Source organism: Eucalyptus grandis, chromosome 2 (genome assembly GCF_016545825.1).
Source record: "Eucalyptus grandis isolate ANBG69807.140 chromosome 2, ASM1654582v1, whole genome shotgun sequence".
NCBI lineage: Eukaryota > Viridiplantae > Streptophyta > Magnoliopsida > Myrtales > Myrtaceae > Eucalyptus > Eucalyptus grandis.
In genome coordinates this window covers 34,362,619-34,374,811 of record NC_052613.1, presented here as the reverse complement: position 1 = coordinate 34,374,811, position 12,193 = coordinate 34,362,619, and positions in this window count along the sequence as shown.

Here is a 12,193-nt window from a genome sequence, read left to right as displayed (position 1 = left end):
AAGATGAACTGGTTTTCAATTTATTTAATTTATTGGATAGGTTAGAGTTTGCCTAACCATCCTTTTGAGGTCGGTCTTCAAGTTATCTTATCCAAGACTTGCGATGGCCTCAAATGCTGGGGAGGATGACTTGTATACTGATCAGCTGCATGTGCAGGTTACCAAATGCAACTCAAAAGGGTTTACACATCGCAAGAAGAAAAAACAAATAGGCAACAAGCAGCTTAAAATTAGAAGTCCCACAGTTTTTCCATAGGAAACTCAGTTCCACACCACCGTGTTTTGGTAGTAGAATGACGTGAACACTCCACTGGTCGCGACAGATTAGTCTAACGCTAGTGATGGTCACTCACTTCCGCCAAATATACATATTGATGCATTCCTAGTTAGCTTCTGTATATTTGAATTCTTTTATGGAAAAAAATGCACAGTAAACACGATTGTACTTTCTTAATAGGGTGTATCAAACAGATTCTGAGATGTGGAGTAGATCATCTGTCAAAAACACAAGGTGTCTGACTGATATGCCAACATAACCTTTTTGGGGCTGCCGATTACACAGTATAGTTGCTCTGTACTCCAAGGAGGTTACACGATTATAATTAACAGTATCCTCCACCTGTTTCCTTTCCTGACTATATAAGAACTTAAGTACACAGAAGAGACAACATTATTCTGCAATTTATCCTGCTAATTAAGATTTCTCAGAAAAATAATAAAGCAAATCAACTTCGATTCTTGAATAAATAGCCCAACAGAAAGTTTTCAAGCAAGGAACGGTGCAAAAGAATATGAGCTTTATTAAGGATAAGTAATTTCTGTACACTAATATACCCTAAAAAAAATAAGGGAGAGTTTGGGAGCAAAAGAATGGCTTTGATGAACTTGTAGCAACTGAGATCACCTCCCAAAAAAAAAAAAACAAAAAATGATCTCCTCTATTAAAGTAACTCGGCCTAAGAGCATAATCCAGGGGAATCCTCCAACACAACTAGTTTCGATCTGAGCTATCATCTGAGCCAATCTGACTGTAAATTCCATATATGAGCAGGAGCATGAGGATCCACAGGACCAGAGGATCTTGAGCATAAACACAAGAAATTGTGCCCGACTGTATTTTCAACCAGTACATAGCTGCTGATAAAGACTGTTATCCATTTCAGGATCTCCATCATAATCAGGAGTAGCAACAATTAACTATTTAAAAGGTTGTATTAAATGAACATTCCCTTTTTCTGATAGAAAATTATAAACACGAAGAATGGAAAGCACACGTGCAATCCAAGTGCACCAAAGTCCAAACTACTTGAGGTGTCAATGTAACAATAGCACCTTCTTGAAACACAAACGCTAAATAACAGACTGCGAAAAACCAAAACAGTTATGCCTATGTCAGGAAAGTCATTAGACAGTCTATACCATGTACAAATATCATCTCAATCATTAATTATGTAGGTCTCACTATCGGAATCACCAGATCAACGGTTTAGATGGATTTGGTCTACGCAGTCTAGAGATATGATTACGTCAGACATTGAGGCTTTGTTTGGAAGAGAATACAGGGGAAGAAAATGAAAGGTGGGTATATCAAATCTTGGAAGAATTTGAATCTTCTGTGAGAAGGTTCTGGAGGCAAAATTTGTGATGTTCACCACCCACCCCATATTTTCCTCCCCTCTTTCTACAACAGAAAGCATCAGGTAGACCTGCTAGAATTTTAAGATATTTTTCGATATTGTCCAAGTGTAAGAAACTTTTTTTGATTGGTCTAGGTGGAAAACACGTTAAAGTAACCATCAGATGCATTCTAGATAGTTCCTGCTACACCCTCCCATCAATTTCAGAAACAGCTTGATATTCTTGGTGGTTACTTCACCCTATTAATCCAGAGGTGTCCCAAATGCAAGAGAATGAGAGCCAAGTGCTGCCATCACCCCCGACTGCAATGGTCAGATGGCACTGCACCTGGGAGTGGCACAAAAAAAAATCATATTTCTATGTCCATTTAGGAAAACAACATAACCACCGCTCCTCAGAGAATGATCTGCTGAGAAGCAAAGTAAAACCCAAACAAAAGGAAAGAATCAAACATGAAACTAAAAGAATAATGGTCAATTCTGATCATGACAACATATAATTAGGTTTCAAAGGTGATTGATCCACCCATTAATGACAAGAACCCATAAATGTCATTAAGCATAAACTGTTGATATAACCATCACAAGAATCAGATAATAAAAATAAACATAAACGAAAAATGCATATACGCAAACTAGATGCCATCATAAAAGAAGAAGAGGACATATCAATTTCCTTCTTTATCAAATTCTTCTAAAACTGCACGCTGTATTTCATTTATCTCGCCGAAAAGTAACCAGTTATAGAAAGTAAATACGTTGCATTAAATTTTGACAGCCAAACAACCGATGCCTAAGGCTTCGATAACGATCAAAAAACAATACTGGAAGTAAGTATTCCTGATCAATTCTCTCATTATCTTGGCTAATAAAATTGTTTCTGTCCAAGCTAACAAATGGCTAACGGAGATGAAGTGGCCTAACTGTTCCTTTTCTGGAAACAATCAAATATTGCATAACAAGAAAGGAACTCCTACTATGAATGTGATACTTGTTGACATTTACTGTCACGCCCCGAACCCCAAGTGCGCACACATCCCTCGGTGGTCAATAAAAAAAAAAATGCAACGTCCCAGAACGCGTCGCCAATCCATCCTTTTTATCCTTCGATTATATGCATGTGGAAGCGACTTAAATAAACCCTAGTCAACCAACAAAAATAGGGATAGTAAAACATAACAAACGATTTCCCAAAGACAACAATTTATTTATTAACTGGTTAACCCAAGGAGTTTAATATGTATAGGCCTACAACGAAAAGAAACTCCTATGTGACCTACAAGCAAAAAGGGGTCAGAATGTCAGGGTTAACTTCTGACTATACAAGCTCCAAACACCTGCCCTAGTATTCAGGCGAAAGTCAGGCACGTAGTCGGGTGGGTACGATTCCCTAGGCCCATCTAGATCGGAATCTGGATCCACAACGACACCATTAGGGATGTCGATATCCATGGGGTCACCTACTTGCCCTCCCACGTTTCCGACAGGCGGTCCATCAAAACCATGAAGCGGACCCACCCGATCACCGTTCGCCTCCCTAATAAACCACGCTTTGAAGTTGTGGGGCACCACATGCACCAACCCCTCGTCTACCCATACTATCGTAACCACGAGCTCGCGAGTTCGGTCAGTCCCACGGATAGGATATAGAGTAGTCTCCATGTCCATGTCCCAAGGGACCCCAAAACGTATAGGGCGACACTCTTTACTATGGACCTAAAAATGTTTGACAACAATGAGGTGAGATAAAATCTCAGTGAGTTAAATCCCTAAACTTTGATTAGGACGCGAATTCGCCTCGAAGGCAACCTAAGCACGCACCACACATAAACTTACCTCGCCTCGGCACACCCTTGCATATTAGCACGTCTCGCACAGCAATAATAGTGTAACATCCATAAATAACAACCAGAACACATACTAGAATTTCATGCACATTGTCGACACATGTGTTCCAATTGTTACTACCCCTCAGGCCACGGCCAACACAAGTGCCGGCGGTCTTCCAGCATGACCGGGCATTGTCCCGCCCCATCGAGCACGGCATCATCTAGAACCCCTGCCTAAACAGCATTCCCTAAAGGAGCTTCAGTCCAGTCTCAACCGCGACTCGGCATCCGAACTCCCGCTGGGCATCCAATAAAATCAGGCATCACCCCCCAAACTCCCATTGGGTGACAAGTTCAATTAAATGACCACTCAAGCACACCATCAATCAAGCCAACTTTTATTGCCATTATTTAGCCAAGAACACAATACTTCGTTTTCAAATAATAAACTTGGCAATTTTTTTAATATTTAAAAATCATGGTAAAATATTCGTACATGGTCCCGTATTCGAAATCAACCCGTCAAACTTAGCACACTTCTATTCTGAAACCTCATTGTTTTATTTAACATGTAAAATTTGGCGTCCAAACTCGACACCTCATTTTTTTTTTCTATTTCCTTGCCCAAAAACCTCTTTTTGAAAATATTAGATAAAATTTGTAATTGGGCAATCAATAGCACAATATCATGCACGCAAACAACCGAAATTACACACAATCTCATCCACGAAAATGAGTATAAAATTCTACATAACTCCCGTTGGGTGAGAGGTTTGATTAAATGACCACTCAAACACACCATCAATCAAGCCAACTTTTATTGCCGTTATTTAGCCAAAAACACAATACTTCGTTTTCAAATAATAAACTTGGCAATTTTTTTCATATTTAAAAATCCTGGTAAAATATTTGTATGTGGTCCCATATTCGAAATCAACCTGTCAAACTTAGCACACTTCTCTTCTAAAACCTCATTGTTTTATTTAACACGTAAAATTTGGTGTCCAAACTTGACACCTCATTTTTTTCTATTTTCTTGCCCAAAAACCCTTTTTGAAAATATTAGATAAAATTTGCAATTGGGCAATCAATAGCACAATATCATGCACTCAAACAACTGAAATTACGTACAATCTCATCTAAGAGTACTTTGTTACTCTCCAGATCCCTCCAGAATTTCCTAGACAATGGGTTCAACAAGGATATTCTCATGTCTATTATGGAGCTGTTCGTCTTGCTCTTACCTTTCATGGTCGTAAAGGTTTGCCAATTGTGGCAAGAATTGCATTGTTGGATACCAGGTTTTTACAATACCAGCATACGTGCATCGGTACAGTCCAAACTACTTTGAATGCTGGAACAGTCTTTGTGACTTTGTATCCAAACTTCAACTTCGTTCCTTCAGACCCCCAGCTACTTTCTTTTCTAAAAGTCCAAGTCCAGCTCACTAGAGTCCCTCAAACTGCTGACTCTGTAGCTGCAACGCTACATTACCAGATGGTTTATCGAGTGCAGAACCATGCTCTTGATCTAAACTTCAACAATGGTAATGAAGATGCTTTGTTTATCTCCATGCAGAATGACCAGGCGTCCTGCATCCATGTTCCTAGACAGATCCCAAAAGATACGTTGGCCAAGCTCCTTCCAGAGACTTGGATCACCAACTATGAAATGCTACACCAGCATAACAAGCCTTTCCAGTCTACGGACTCAGAGTTCGTTCGGAAAAAAGATGGAACTATTTCCATCAAATTTGGCAAGGAAAATGAAGAAAGTCCTTCTATCTTCCAGACCCTCTTCATGATTGAACCATGTGTTCCTGAATCAATTTTTGAGCCAGACCTAAAAAAGCTTGTTCAACACTTTAACAGTGATGGACATCCAGTCCATTACTACAAAGACAACTATGGTCATTGTTTCTGGGATGCTTTTTGCCAATGTTCTTATTGTACAAATTGCCCTGACGAGGTAGATCCTTTTGCAAAACCTCCACCTCAACGGAAAAGGCCAAAGGATAAGGTGTACCAAAGGTACTTAGATGGAGATCCCTCTATTGATACTCTTAGTGAGTGTGATAAATACCAGTTCATGGTTTCCTATGCACCACCTCCAACACCAGAATTCATTACTAAGCCCCAAGCTTCACCAGATCCACCAAAATCACCTGCACCATCTCCTCCTAAAAAAAAAAAAAGCTCTCTCCCCGTTTTATAAGCCAATCCTAAAATGGGCTAAGAAGCATTCTTACCCACTTGAGGCTCTAGCAGAAACACCACCCACTTCTTCCATAGCCGTGTTCCACGAAACAGATTTTCCTCCTCTTGTTCGAGAAAGTTCCAAACTTTCTTTCCCGGCTCCAGAAGAATTCATTGATCCTCAAGGCAGGTACCGTCATACTCCTAAGATACCTACCCCCACTGATGTGGATGAACATGGGAGACAAAGAAAGACTCCTGCTGTTGAAGCTGTTCTAAATTGGCAATCAGAGACTTTGTTAGCACAAAACAATGCCTTCAAAGCAATTGATTCCAAGATTGAAAATGTGCAACAAGATCTTCGAAAGTATGATGAGACCACCAAGAAAATGGTTTCTGAATTCCAAAAGAGGCTAAATGCCTTGGAATCAGGACAACATCTAGGGTATCATCATCTAGAGAGCCCAAAGCCAGAGATAGAAAAGCTCAAGAGGCAAATCCAACTCCTTGAAGAAGGAAGGTTTAGACCTTTCGATCCCTTTGCAACTACTGTAAGATCCGGATATTTGCCTCCACCACCTCAGAAGTCTATTTTTGCTGCCATCCCAGAAGATTCTTTCAGAAAAGAACCAGATATGGTAGAAATGCGAAATCGCCTCAAAATTTTGCAGAAGGACAAAGGAAAAGAGAAAATGTCCACAGAATCAAGTTCGATCGTTATAAAAGAAAGGCTAGATCAGATGATGTTATCCAATCCATTAGAATCTTTTCTAAAGGATTTGGGTACTCAGGAACAACCTGATCCTGTTATCCAACAGCCAGATCCTGCTATTCTAAATGATCAAATTCTATTTCCAGCTGAGCAAACTTTTCCTAACATCTTTGATACTGAATTAGATTCGGTATCCCTTTCCTCCTCTTCATCCTTCTCAATTCCTATTGATGATTCCCTCCCTATTGCACCAATAACTTCATCAATATTCATGGCTGATCCTCCAGATCATGAGATGGAATCAAACTATTCTGAGTCTGAGAATGTTCAGACAAACAATCCCGGACAACATGTGTCCATGGCATCAAAACAGTTTTTCACCATCGATGATATTCCTTATCACAAATGGCCAGAAAGACTTGAAGAATTTCATACTTGGCTGAATACTCAGTCCATCACCAATCATGATATGAATGATGTCCTTTACAACTTTGTTACGAGGTTCACAGAAAGCCTCAAACTTTGGTGGAAATCAGTTTCAGAACAAGACCAAATTCATTTTCTAATGTCACCTGATTTCAGCCATGCCATCACTCTCTTATATCATTTCTTTGTGGGAAAACCCACTAACCTCATAGAGATGAAAAGAAGAGAATTTTTCGAAAGAAAATGTTGCTCCCTCTAGAAGAAATATCTTGATAAGCATTATCGAGAAATGCTTAAGCTTTTCTATCAGATTGGAGCTGATCCAAATCTGAAGCATGTTTTCTTGACTTCTATCCCTAAAGAACTATCCCAGATGGTTGAAAGATCTTTCTTTGGAAGACAAAGGAGAATACAAGATATTCCCTTGGGAGAAATACAGCAAGAAATCCATCTATGCCTTGAAGAATTGTCCTTAAAGCGCCAGATGGTTCGTACCTACATGATAGATGACAAAGGTCTCGAGACAGCCTGCTCTCGCTAGAAGTTAAAGATCAAATGTTCCAAGCAAGACTATGATGGTACTTGTGGTAAGTTTTCTCGGAAAAAAGAAACATTTCAAGAAATTCTGGATAAATAAATCCGAACATGGCCCTAAGAACTTCCGGAAAAAGAAGAAATGGCGATTCCTACGCAAAAGGAAAGATCGCACAGGTATTTCTCTTGAAAATGATGATATTGAATCCTTATTCTCTGCTGATGAAGAACCATCTGAACAGACTCTTTGTGATATTCCTTCTTACCAAACTTCTAGTGGAACTAAGTCGGACTCAGATTCTGAAGATATTTTTCATATATCCCTCACATCTTCATAACAAACTCCTGACATATTTTCAAGTCAAACTCAGTGTCCCCATTTCCTTGTGAAAATCCTCACCTCGAAGTTTGCCAAACCTATCACTGTTATTGCTCTCATTGATACCGGAGCAAGTTGTTCCATTCTAGATACTAAAGTTCTACTTGAAGAATATTGGACTTCGCATGTCCGATATTTCAACTCCGCCTCTGGAGATACTTTCTCCACAAATGTCAGGATCACTCTCGTAACTGTCTAGTTCTTTCCTCAGTGTTCAATAACCACAAAGATCTTTGGATCCAATCTCCTTAATAAAGATCTGATAATTGGGTGGGACATCATGACCTAGATCCCTCAACTCCGTATTATCCCTGGAAAAGGTCTTAGATATAGAGACCAATTCTCTGAGTTTGTCAACATTTAAAGACTATTTTCCATTCAGATGACTCTATTAGATCCAATCATGCAAAAGTTGTTAGAATCTTGTTCGGAATCCCATTCGAAATTCGCTCAAAAGTGTTCCCATCCTTTATGGGAAAATCCAGAGTTCTTTGTTCGCCTTCCTTTCAAGAAGAATGAAAATATAAATCCAACCAAGGCGAGTCACATGGGAATGAAGCCAGAACATCTGGCTTTGGCTCAAAGGGAATGCTCAGAACTATTACAACAAGGCCTTATTGAAATCTCCAACTCTCAATGAACTTGTGAAGCCTTTTATGTCAATAAGCGTGCCGAGCAAAATAGGGGAAAAATGAGACTGGTAATCAACAATCAACCTCTCAACCTTTTTCTCCAAGATGATAAATTCCATTTACCCTCCAGAGATTCTCTCTTTACTGGTCTAACTAAGGCCCACATTTATTCCAAATTCGACCTCAAAGCCGGATTTTGGCAATTGGGCATTCACCCTGAAGACAGATCCAAAACAGGATTCTGTATTCCAAACCAGCACTTCCAGTGGAAAATTCTTCCTTTTGGCCTAAAGGTAGCACCATCCCTTTTCCAAAAGGCCATGTCTCATATTTTCCAACCAATTTTGTCAAGTGCAACAATTTACATTGATGACATCCTGCTCTACAGCCCTGACGAGCAATCACACCGTCAACTCCTTGAGCAGTTTGCAGAAATCGTAAGGAAGCATGGCACTATGCTTTCTCAAAGAAAAATGAATATTGTCCAGACAGAAATTGAATTTCTTAGTATGCACCTCAACAAAGGTACATACTATCCAAGGCCACATATTACTCAGGAATTGTTAAAGTTTCCTCAAGAAAACTTCACAACAAAACAAGTTCAGCAATATCTTGGGATAATTAATTATCTCAGGGATTTTGTTCCAAATATTGCAAAACTGCTGATTCCACTCCAGTCAATGCTAAAGAAGCATCCCCTACCTTGGGGAAAAGCTCATACTAAAGCAGTTGCCAAGCTTAAGGAGATTATGCAAAATCTTCCACCATTGCAAATACCATCAACAGGAAAAAGAATTCTTCAAACTGACGCCAGTGATGAATACTGGGCAGCCATCTTGCTTGAAGAAATTGATGGTAAGAGATTCATTTGCACTCACAAAAGTGGAAAGTTTTCCCAAGCCGAAATGCATTAGGATTCCACTTTCAAAGAAATCCTAACAGTAAAAATGGAATAAAAAGTTTGAATTCCATCTCATTGGCCATCACTTCTGGTAGAATTAGACATAGCATCTTTCCCTCCGATGACCAAGTTTAAACAAAAACAGATTCCAAATTCTCAACTGCTTCGATGGGCTGAATGGTTTTCAAAATACTATTTTGAAACCAAACATATTCCTAGAAAGAAGAACGTGCTTGCTGACTTCTTGTCAAGGCCAAAAGCACCAATCGAAATCAACATGTACATCAAGAGGCCTGCTTTTCATATACTCAATCATGGCATGAAGTATAAGATTGAGAAGATCAAAGATTTGCCAAGTTGGAAATATCCCCAGGAGATTATTCAACAAATCCAAAATGATAGTCTCATGGAGAACCTTGGAAATCTCATGTGGCAATGCCACACAGACCTGTTCAGAAACAATGGAGGTTCGATTCTTTATCCTTTTGGGCTAAATTCGAATTATCCATTTATACATCCTTTTATCTGGAAGGAATATGATTTCCCTGACCAACTCAAGACGTTATTATGGTACTTAACCAATAAGTACTTAATAGCTATTGAAATTCTAACCAGAAGATTCATTGCCAACCTCACCAGGATATTCTTACTCGGAAGAAATATTGAAAGAGAAAGTGATCAAAATCTTTTAGACTTTCTCCATTGGTTCTATCCTCCTACTCACTGGAAATATCTCTTAGAGAAAGAACTAAAAACCATGAGACCAAATCCTGAAGTCCATACTATCATGTTTTTCCGACGTCCATGGCATTTTTTCAGAAATAATGGCAACATCATTAATGCCCCACAGGATATAGGAACCACATCCTATTAACCTCACTTGGACAGCCGAGAAGCTCGGATTCACAAATCTTATCTAGGACCTGTTGGATGTTGTAAACACCAGTATCAAGAACTCCAGAGAATTTTGTGCCAGGAGAACAAGACCATTCCTGAAGATGCATGGAACTATAATATATCCATTGCATGGGATCATTATGACCTAGCACTAGAAGCTAAAGAAGCACTCAGGCAATGCAGACAAGTTGCATCTTCTCAAGATCATGAAATGACAGGAGCAGATGATATTGTCTAATCAACTCATGACCCCTATGCACGCTTTAGAGGTCCTCTATCCCAAGATCCCTACGATCAAGGACCTTCGTCCTTAGCTCAAAGCATAGATACATCTTTCTATGCACAGCAGTCCAATTGGCCTCAGCCAAGCATTCCTGCCGACACTACAAGAAATGACAACACAAACTGGGCTGAAGAAGAAGCATCCCACTGGGCTCACGAAGAAGCATCCTCATCTCGCCAGCTCAACCAGATTCTATCACCAGAAGACCTTGAAGCACTTGAGCAAAAGTACGATGAACATTGCCTAGCAACAGTATATAGCTCGGATGACTCCGACTATGACTACAATGCTTGTGATGGACGAGACCGTTGAACAAATCCGCTGTCCGTACATGTTCACTGTAGCAATTACTGTTCACTTTTACTGTAGCACTAAGCTAGGGAAAGTACTGTTCACAGTACAGTCACTATTCATAGTGTGAGAATAATTCCTTCCCGGAAGTTTCTAGTGCCTATGTTTGTATCCGGACCCATGAGCTTGGTCCTTATTTATTTGTGACCTCTTATTGTCTATATAAGGCAAGGAGGATGTAATGTGTTGGGCAGAGTCCCTTGAAGTAAAGTGAGTGTTTTGTGAAAAACCTCTGTATGGCTTTCTAAACTCTTCTTCTTCTCCAGCCTGGTAGGATCCTCCAAGAAATGCAGCTCGAATAGATTAGAAACATTTCCATCCTGGCATCTCTGAGTGTCTCTAGACTCTGAACTAAAGGGTAGAGTGGTTTTCTGCTAAAAGGCTATCCCTGAAGGGCTTGAACGAGAGTTGTTCGCCCACTGTGGGAAGGCATACCTACAGGAAATTGGTTCTTCCTTCCCTGGTTCTAAGTCTAGGTCCATTCATGGTCGCAGTATACCAATATACTATATCAGCCTATGGGCGATATGTCAGCTTTGGGTGAGCAATATACCTTATTATCAACTTTGGGCGAGCATATTATATCAGCTTTGGGCGAGCATATTATTATCATATTTGGGCAAGCATATTATATAAGCTTTGGGCAAGCATATTATTATTAATTTTTGGTGAGCATATTATATCAGCTTTGGGCAAGTATATTATATCAGCTTTGGACGAACATATTATTATCAGCTTTGGGCGAGCATATATAGTATACTATGATGGCCTGGAAACCATAATCTATCAGTTTTGGGCAAGCATATATAGTATACTATGATGGCCTGGAAACCCTAATCTATTAGCTTTGGGCGAGCATATATATAGTATACTATATTATCAGCTTTGGGCAAGCTATACTATTTATATTTTCAGCTTTGGGTGAGCAGTCCTAGATTATGGTCGGACTTATAGATAGTATTGAATGTATCGGCCAAGAGATGGTCGTGATGACACGTAATCAACTAGGTCGATTGGTCGATAATTCGATCTAATTGGGTGATGTGATGTGATCGTGTATATTTGATATATATACTAACTCGCAGAAAGGAACTGAGGCCAAAGTAAGTCCTCTGACTCGTGTTGTGCTTAAGCAGCCTTTAGGGCATGTTGGCTTCTTAATCGGGTCTTAGGGGGTAAAACTCACTGAGACGTTGTCTCACTGGTTATTGTATAACCATTTCAAGTCCTTAAGTGGTGTTGGTGAAGGACTGGAAGCCTTGGAGTTTAAGAGGTGAGGTTCGAAGAATCGGCGATATTGTTCGGTTAGCTAGTCATAGGACAATTCTCTTTTGATGGAAGTCGATTCCTTTTTGCAGACTTTGTTTTGTGAACTGGTTGTTCAAGACTTGACTTAATAATTCGACTTGTATATAAT